The following is a 10,000-nucleotide window of genomic DNA, read 5'->3' on the forward strand; positions in this document are numbered from 1 at the left end:
ACAGCAACAGTTGAACAAAAAAGCAATCTGAAACTTCTCTCTCTTGGAATATGTGGAACTCGGGTAAAGGTTCACACACAAGTCAATAATTCTCTGTAACGGTACACTCTTGGGTACACTTGCACCATAAAGGTCAATAGTCAAACCGGCAAAGCCAAGACGACAGGCACTCGATCTTCTCTATAACCTCGCTCTCTTTCTGTCCCTCTGTGGTCAAGTGTGTGATCAATTTTCTGTACTCCATAGCCATAGTATTAACAAACTGAGTACACGTAGTGAAAGAACAAGTGAATGACAAACCTCTAGCAGCCAGCGCCTCTCTCCTGCTCAGTCTCACTCGATACCCGTTCTTCAGTCTGCTCCTTTCTATAAAAAGCACAGTCGATATTTAGCGACCGTAAGAGCTACCACCACATAACACACAGCTTGATCAATTGTAGACAAAGAGTTCACACACACGCATCAACACTAGTACAATGTACCGTAGAATGAATGACGATCAAAATCGCGCTGATTTCTGACTTAATCCGAGTCGCGACTTTACTGGGTCAACGCTGTACTTTGCCTTGGTAGCGGCGCTGCGAGCTCCATGCATTTGACTGCTCTTGAATAGCAAAGGCACCTGACACGGGGTGTATTGTGAAATACTGTGCTGCGGTGTAGGGTTGTGTGGTGCTGTGTTGTATGGTGTTGTGTTGTGTGATGTTGTGTGGTGTTGTGTGGAGTGGAGTGGTGTGGTGTGTATAAATGCTTGTGTATGTGTGTGTGTGCGTGCGTGCGTGCGTGCGTGTGTGTGTGTGCGTGCGTGCGGGCGTGTGTGTGTGTGTGGTGTGGTGTGGTGTTGTGTGGGGGCTGGGGGCAGGGTGACCCCTCCAGAGTACTGTATCAGTATGGTAACATTCAGTGCCCCAAATTAACTTTGTCCGTCAACAGTCCGCCTTTTTGTAATGTTTCTTGAACATGGAATTAAAGCTATCATGTAATAGAATTCAAAGGTAAAACATCGCATTTCAACACATTTCATCTTAATTTCAACACAAAAACACGGTTCTCTCATGCTATAAAGTGTGGTCCCTCGCAATTTTCTTTCAATCTAGGACACTGTTCTTGAACCAGTGTATAGAATACTCCACAACCAGCCCCCACTCCCGTCGCGATATAACCTTCGTGGTTGAAAACGACGTTGAACACCAAATAAAGAAAGAAAGCCCCCACTCACACCATGTCAAGTGCCTGTGCTCGAGTATCGCCAACCGTTTGATAATGTGTGACTCGCACCCTTGTGACCATAATATATTATTAAGACGTGAGTCAATAATTATATGTAACTTCTTGACCCCAACGAATTAGTATGTTGTTATCAATATGACACACAATCCAAAAACACTGTCTTACTCACACAGTGGGCCGTACGTCGAGACGAAACAGGTCAGTTTCGGCAGCTAACCCACTTTGCTGACGGTCGCCTCCCTCGTTGACTTGTTTTGTCAGTGTTGTGACCAGTGACACACTGACGTCTGTCAACGCACTCATCACGTCGTTACAGTATTTTAAGAGTTGTCCCCCGTTAGGTTTACGGACAGGTGTACCCAACAACTGACTGTAACACGCGTGATAGAACAACAAACAGCACAGTCACACAGCGCGGCAGGCTGATGCATGTTATTATTACGACTGTGATTTAATCCGTATGCATTTTTGTGTTGTTACTGAGGCCTTTCTGTTTGGGAAACTTAAACCATTTAAGCTGGCAATGAGAACATTAAATTCAGTTTGTTCACATTTAATAATTATCCAATTACAAAAACAAAAAAAGCAAACAAACAAAACTTACCAATCATGCGAGAATGAACTCCGCGCATGCAAATTCCAAACGCACACACACACACAGACACAGACACAGACACAGACACAGACACACACACACACACAATCAATCAATCAATCAATGACGCTTATATCGCGCATATTCCGTGGGTACAGTTCTAGGCGCTCTGCAGTGATGCCGTGTGAGATGAAATTTTATACGGCCAGTAGATTGCAGCCATTTCGGCGCATATTTACCTTACACGGCCTATTATTCCAAGTCACACGGGTATAGGTAGACAATTATTAACTGTGCCTAAGCAATTTTGCCAGGAAAGACCCTTTTGTCAATCGTGGGATCTTTAACGTGCACACCCAATGTAGTGTACACGGGGGGAGGGTTCGGACACCGAAGAGAGTCTGCACACAAAGTTGACTCTGAAATAAATTTCCGCCGAACCTGGGATCGAACTCACGCTGACAGCGGCCAACTGAATACAAATCCAGCGCGCTACCAACTGAGCTATATCCCCGCCCACAAACACACACACACACACACACACACAAACACTACACACACACACACACACACACACACACACACACACAGGCCACACGCATGCACTTACACACGCACTCGACTCTCTCTCTCTCCCCCTCTCTCTCTCTCTTTCTCTCTCTCTCTCTCTCTGCTTTGGAGACACGCCCCCGCCAAAACACACACACACACACACACACACACACACACACACACACACACACACACACACACACACACACACACACACACACACAATTAACATAATCCTGTTCAGTGCTCTGCTATAATGATATGAAACTAAACACAACAGTCCATCGCGATATAACCTTGAATGGTTGAAAACGACGTAAAACACCAAATAAAGAAAGAAACACAACAGTATATTCACCTCACACGTACTTATTCACAGTCACATGCAGCCTACAACACAACAGCCTACATTATATGTCCAGTCTTAGTCTGCTGTCTGGGAAATTACAAAGAAAACCTACGTGATCATAGAGATAATGCATAGACTCAGAAAGTGTCTCTGTACTCTTAAAATTGAACACGGGTGACTGAGAAAGTGTCTCTGTACTCTTAACATTGAACACGGGTGAATCAGAAAGTGTCTCTGTACTCTTACAATTGAACACGGGTGAATCAGAAAGTGTCTCTGTACTCTTAAAATTGAACACGGGTGACTGAGAAAGTGTCTCTGTACTCTTAACATTGAACACGGGTGAATCAGAAAGTGTCTCTGTACTCTTACAATTGAACACGGGTGAATCAGAAACTGAGTGTTTGCGATCTATTTGATTGTACACGGGTGAAGAAAGAATATGAAAAGGCAAACCACGCAAACTAGTACACTATAGGGCCATTCTGAACAAACTCTAGTTGTTGTGTAGATGTCAGATTCAGTACTATTGGGGTAAATCGAATTTATCTCGCAAGTCGTCAAGTCGTTAAGTCGGTGCACATGTACCCTTAAGTGTTGCGTTGATGTCATGCATTGAGACTTTACATAATTACTTGCTTTAATGCTAATACACTGATCATATAACCGTTAACAATAGTGCTGTCACCACCCCCCGCGGGTTAGGGGGAAGAATTTACCCGATGCTTCCCAGCATGTCGTGGGAGGCGACTCAGTAACGGATTCTGTTTCTCCTTTTACCCTTGTTGAGTGTTTCTTGTATAGAATATGGTCAGTGTTTGTAAAGATTTTGGTCAACAAGCGAACATTATGATACAATGGTCCCTGTGATGCTAGATGCCTCTGATGACAAGCGAACATTATGATACAATGGTCCCTGTGATGCCAGGTGCCTCTGATAACAAGCGAACATTATGATAGTGCTCCCTGTGATGCCAGGTGCCTCTGATGACAAGCGAACATTATGATACAATGGTCCCTGTGACGCCAGGTGCCTCTGATAACAAGCGAACATTATGATAGTGCTCCCTGTGATGCCAGGTGCCTCTGATGACAAGCGAACATTATGATACAATGGTCCCTGTGATGCCAGGTGCCTCTGATGACAAGCGAACATTATGATACAATGGTCCCTGTGATGCCAGGTGCCTCTGATGACAAGCGAACATTATGATGCAATGGTCCCTGTGATGCCAGGTGCCTCTGATGACAAGCGAACATTATGATACAATGGTCCCTGTGATGCCAGGTGCCTCTGATGACAAGCGAACATTATGATACAATGGTCCCTGTGATGCCAGGTGCCTCTGATGACAAGCGAACATTATGATAGTGGTCCCTGTGATGCCAGATGCCTCTGATGACAAGCGAACATTATGATACAGTGGTACCGGTGATGCCAGGTGCCTCTGATGACAAGCGAACATTATGATACAGTGGTCCCTGTGATGCCAGGTGCCTCTGATGACAAGCGAACATTATGATACAATGGTTCCTGTGATGCCAGGTGCCTCTGATGACAAGCGAACATTATGATACAGTGGTCCCTGTGATGCCAGGTGTCTCTGATAACAAGCGAACATTATGATAGTGGTTCCTGTGATGCCAGGTGCCTCTGATGACAAGCGAACATTATGATACAATGGTCCCTGTGATGCCAGGTGCCTCTGATGACAAGCGAACATTATGATACAATGGTCCCTGTGATGCCAGGTGCCTCTGATAACAAGCGAACATTATGATAGTGGTCCCTGTGATGCCAGATGCCTCTGATGACAAGCGAACATTATGATACAATGGTTCCTGTGATGCCAGGTGCCTCTGATGACAAGCGAACATTATGATACAGTGGTCCCTGTGATGCCAGATGCCTCTGATGACAAGCGAACATTATGATACAGTGGTCCCTGTGATGCCAGGTGCCTCTGATGACAAGCGAACATTATGATACAGTGGTCCCTGTGATGCCAGGTGCCTCTGATGACAAGCGAACATTATGATACAGTGGTCCCTGTGATGCCATTTGCCTCTGATGACAAGCGAACATTATGATAGTGGTCCCTGTGATGCCAGGTGCCTCTGATGACAAGCGAACATTATGATACAGTGGTCCCTGTGATGCCAGGTGCCTCTGATGACAAGCGAACATTATGATACAGTGGTCCCTGTGATGCCAGGTGCCTCTGATGACAAGCGAACATTATGATAGTGGTCCCTGTGATGCCAGGTGCCTCTGATGACAAGCGAACATTATGATACAGTGGTCCCTGTGATGCCAGGTGCCTCTGATGACAAGCGAACATTATGATACAATGGTTCCTGTGATGCCAGGTGCCTCTGATGACAAGCGAACATTATGATACAATGGTTCCTGTGATGCCAGGTGCCTCTGATGACAAGCGAACATTATGATACAGTGGTCCCTGTGATGCCAGGTGCCTCTGATGACAAGCGAACATTATGATACAGTGGTCCCTGTGATGCCAGGTGCCTCTGATCTGATGACGGGTAGCGTGGAATGTTTAGTGCACCGATGCTTTTTGTTGCAGCCTACGTTACCTGCCTACTTACTACTTTCTACGCTACGCTGGTGTACTGGTGGTTGCTGTCGCTGTCGTCGTCCTGCCAACTACATGTCTGCTATTTTCTGGTAGACTACGGGGAGGATCTTCAACGACTGAGTGAGGCGCCTGATATCTCCACTAATCCCTGCTTCGTTTCCACGCCAGCCGGCACTTCATTCAACGGAGCAGTTGTGGAGATAGACTATTCACGGGTCGCCCACTCAGTGGCAAAAAGCTAAGTGCACCTTGTCATAGCGCCCTTTTACCACCGAGTCATCTTTTATATTTGTGATATTTGAGTGGTGACAACGTGGGGTGTGTGACACCTGCATTAACCAGCGCTTTTAGGCAGATCAGTAACTTTTCTTATCTATACACGGGATCAGCGTGTTATTATCATTTTCTAAACCTCAACTGGCATTTTTGTCAGTGACCTGTATTTTACGTTTTGAACGTAAAACATCTTGTTGGAGTGAAGTCTCGAGGGAGGTGGCGAGTTAGTATATAAACAGGCGTCTGAAACTTATACTTTTGTTGATTCTATCTATTTGTATGACTGCGAGAGTGGATCGTGGTGTGGTTAGTTAGTTAGTAGTAACTAACCGTTCATAATCACCTTATGTGATAGATAGAAACGTGACACATTGTATTTCTATGGTTTTATTTTAATTTAACCAAACATTCCAACCCATGATAGTACGCCTGTGACGTGGGGACTCTTGGCTAGTCCCAAGGGTTTCCTTTCATCGCAGGGACCACTGTACTGTGAAAAAGGAATCTTGCGTCATGAACATAGTTCATTTCAGCTTTTTTTACACCCCTGGTATAGGGGTGTGTATAGGTTTCACTCGATGTGTTTGTGTTCGCAAGTAGATCTCAAGAATGAACGGACCGATCGTCACCAAACTTGGTGAACAGGTTCTATACATTCCTGAGACGGTCCTTACAAAAATTGGGACCAGTCAAACACACGGTTAGGGAGTTATTGGTGGATTAAAATTATACAAGGCCTGGTATAGACGGACACCCCCGTTGGTCAAAGGGAAATAACCATTCTCACTGCCACCAACTGAGAAGGTTATTTCCCTTTGACGGGGGTGTAGTTCCTATCGGAGGAATTTCTTGTTTTCTACTGCATTGAAGATCATTTTTGATACAATGCATATTCAGATCCGGTGATGTTTGGTTGTTCGTGATTTGACATTTATGCCATGTACTGTACATTAGTTGACATAATGTACATCCCTGTTTTCAGGAGCATCCAATATTTGTGTGTGTGTAATTTTTTTTATATATTTTATTTCATTTAAAAAAAGAAGAAGAACACACAGAAGGTGAAACTGAAAGTAGCCGGAATATATTAGACAGCATGTTTAGCATGTGCACCATTAAGAACAACGGTATTATATTGTGAGATTTGTTAATGAATAGTTGAATCAAAAATCGTTTTCATCATTTACTGCAAGTCTTTTTGTGTGTGCAAGTTTGATTTTAATTAACATACACACACACTTACACACGCGTGCGTACACACACACACACACACACACACACACACACACACACACACACACACACACACGCACGCGCACTAACACACGCACACACACACACAAACACGCACGCGCACTTACGCACGCACACACACAAACACACACATAGCCTACACACACAAACACACACACACACATACACACACACAAACACGCACGTGCACTCACACACGCACACAAACACGCACGTGCACTCACACACGCACACACACAAACACACACACACACATACTCACACACACAAACACACACACAAACACATACACACACACACACACACACACACACACACAAACACACACACACACACAAACACACACACACACAAACACACACACACTGACACACACACACAATTCATAACACACATGTTCAGAATTGCAGCAGTTGAGAACAATCAGTCAGTGGAGGATACATAGTTACAGTTGAGGCCGTACATCATGTGATCTCTGTATTTTGCTGGTGTTAACGAACTCAAAATAATCACGATTCATTGCTGGCACGAGAATGTAGATATTTCCTTGACTCAAGTTTGAATCACACTAACACACTAACACACACACACACACACACATACACACACACACACACACACACACACACACACACACACACACACACACACACACACACACACACACACATACATGCACTCATCCTCAGTCAGCTTTGCACGTATTTCCGAAAGGAATCAGAGTTTCCTTAATGGCAAAAAACCGTAGGTCTTTTAATATCAATTTTACAACAACTACTACTATTGAATCAGAGATTGCTACATAGGTTAGATGCCCTCCGATAACAGTATCAGTACACATGTACTACATTGTTAATTGTGCTTACGAATTTTTCTCACATGATAGTTTTAAAGCCATTAAAATAGCTTTCAGGGTAATACACAAAAGACCTGAACCTAATTCTAATAAGTATTAAGATCTTAGGGTGTTTTTTTTCTGTACATGCTTGTCTTTGAAACAAAACACGTCAACGCAATTAATTACAAATTAACATGCTTCCATTTGAAACTTCGAGGTCGTCATCGTGGATTGACGCCCGACCAAAGGTACCGTAATCGAAGCCCGACGGAGCGAAGCACACAAACACGCAATTAGACCTTGGGAGGGCGTCAATCCACGATGAAGACCGAGAAGTTTCAAATGGAAGCATGTTAATGTTATTGTAATTCAATCTGACGACGATCTCTTTCCTGCTTTCATGCGATGGTAAACAGACAGAATTAGTTCTGTTCTGTTCACACACTACTTTCAGTCCACCTACCTGCAAGGGTCAAGTCCCAAAAAATATGTCTCTGTATTCCTATCGTATCACTCTGCTCCTGTTTTGTTTTCTTTCACATACATGTTCACTTCTTTTTTGACGGGTTTCTGGGCAGCAAACTCTAAAACAAATTCTTTTCATCACAAAAGCGATCGTAGTCCGGAAGAATTCATGCGTCAACTTACGTCACTTATTCGACGTCATCACTTCGCATACCTTATGGTCTCGGTATTTCGTTGGCCTTCATATTTCCTACTTGTAAAATGACCCTCAAAGCTAACCGAGACTAGTTGAGGTTGTATCAGAGAATGCGCCTCGCCAGCAGGTGGTTAATGGCTTTTTTAGCGAGTGGTAATTTTTAATGAGTTGGGGCATTCTGACCAATCACAGGATCTGTTTCATTAAAACGCAAACTTGATTGAATTACAATTACACATTAACATGCTTCCATTTGAAACTTCGAGGTCTTCATCGGGGATTGACGCCCGACAAAAGCTAATTGAAGCCCGACGGAGCGAAGCGACGGAGGGCTTCAATTAGACTTTGGGAGGGCGTCAATCCACGATGAAGACCGAGAAGTTTCAAATGGAAGCGTGTTAATGTTATTGTAATTCAATCTGACGACGATCTCTTTCCTGCTTTCATGCGATGGTAAACAGACAGAATTGGTTCTGTTCTGTTCACACACTACTTTCAGTCCACCTACCTGCAAGGGTCAAGTCCCAAGAAATATGTCTCTGTATTCCTATCGTATCACTCTCCTCCTGTTTTGTTTTCTTTCACATACATTTTCCCTTCTTTTTTGCCGGGTTTCTGGACAGCAAATTAAAAACAAATTCTTTTCATCACAAAAGCGATCTTTGGAATTGACTGACGTAGTCCGAAAGAATTCATGCATCAACTTACGTCACGTATTCGGCGTCATCACTTCGCATACCTTATGGTCTCGGTATTTCGTTGGCCTTCATATTTTCCACTTGTAAAATGACCCTCAAAGCTAACCAAGACTAGTTCAGGATGTATTAATGCGCCTCGCCAGCAGGTGGTCATTGGCTTTTTTAGCGAGTGGTAATTTTTAATGAGTTGGGGCATTCTGACCAATCACAGGATCTGTTTCATTAAAACGCCAACTTGATTGAATTACAACAAAGAATAACCGAGGAAAAAAACGAACATTAAATGACACTAAAACATAAAATCCGAAGAAGGAAATATAATTCAGTACCACTACACATGCTTAGGAGTGAGAGAGAGAGAGAGAGAGAGAGAGAGAGAGAGAGAGAGAGAGAGAGAGAGAGAGAGAGAGAGAGAGGGGAGTGAGACAGACAGATAGACAGACTAGACAGACAGACAGACAGACAGACAGAGAGAGACACAGAGACAGAGACAGACAGACAGACAGACAGACAGATAGACAAAGACAGTCAGTGACAGACAGTGCGGAGAGACAGAGAGACAGACAGAGAGAGGGAGAGAGATACTGACTGAGAGCGAATTATGTTTAGTTGAGGGTGAGCACGTTCGTGCGGAGTACGTGTTTATAGTTTCAAATTTTCACCATCAGCGAAGAGATGATAATCTAACAGTGCTGAAACAGTACTTAATTTTTGATCTGTCCAAACCGCCAGTTACAACTTTTATCAGATTGATAACCAGACTAATGAATTATTTCACCTATTTTTCATTACCGAGTGTGGTTACTCATTAGGGGGAGAGTAAACAACCACACGCGGTCAATACATTGTACAATCAAACAAAATTCATCCAAACTGTAGAGCAAACACGAACACACAGTAAGACAAATAGATGCGAGTGCGTTTTGTACATACAAACAGAATCTCCC

The 10,000-nt window shown here is 43.7% G+C and overlaps 1 protein-coding gene across 3 annotated transcripts in view; it reads right to left on the bottom strand.

The window, feature by feature from the left end:
- The window catches only part of LOC138949261 (nose resistant to fluoxetine protein 6-like), a 17,992-nt gene extending 16,415 nt beyond the window's left edge, over nt 1–1,577 (bottom strand). The window contains exons 1-2 of one of the 3 annotated variants that reach the window (XM_070321046.1): nt 1,400–1,577; nt 301–366 (exon numbers count right to left, since the gene is read on the bottom strand). The gene's annotated coding sequence lies outside the window, so the exon portion shown is untranslated. Of the gene's footprint in view, nt 32–300; nt 597–1,399 lie in introns of those variants that run through there. The other 2 variants (XM_070321045.1, XM_070321047.1) reach the window with 2 other exon arrangements.
- Between the last annotated feature and the right edge of the window lie 8,423 nt (nt 1,578–10,000).

The sequence above is a fragment of the Littorina saxatilis genome, linkage group LG15 (genome assembly GCF_037325665.1).
Source record: "Littorina saxatilis isolate snail1 linkage group LG15, US_GU_Lsax_2.0, whole genome shotgun sequence".
Lineage (NCBI taxonomy): Eukaryota > Metazoa > Mollusca > Gastropoda > Littorinimorpha > Littorinidae > Littorina > Littorina saxatilis.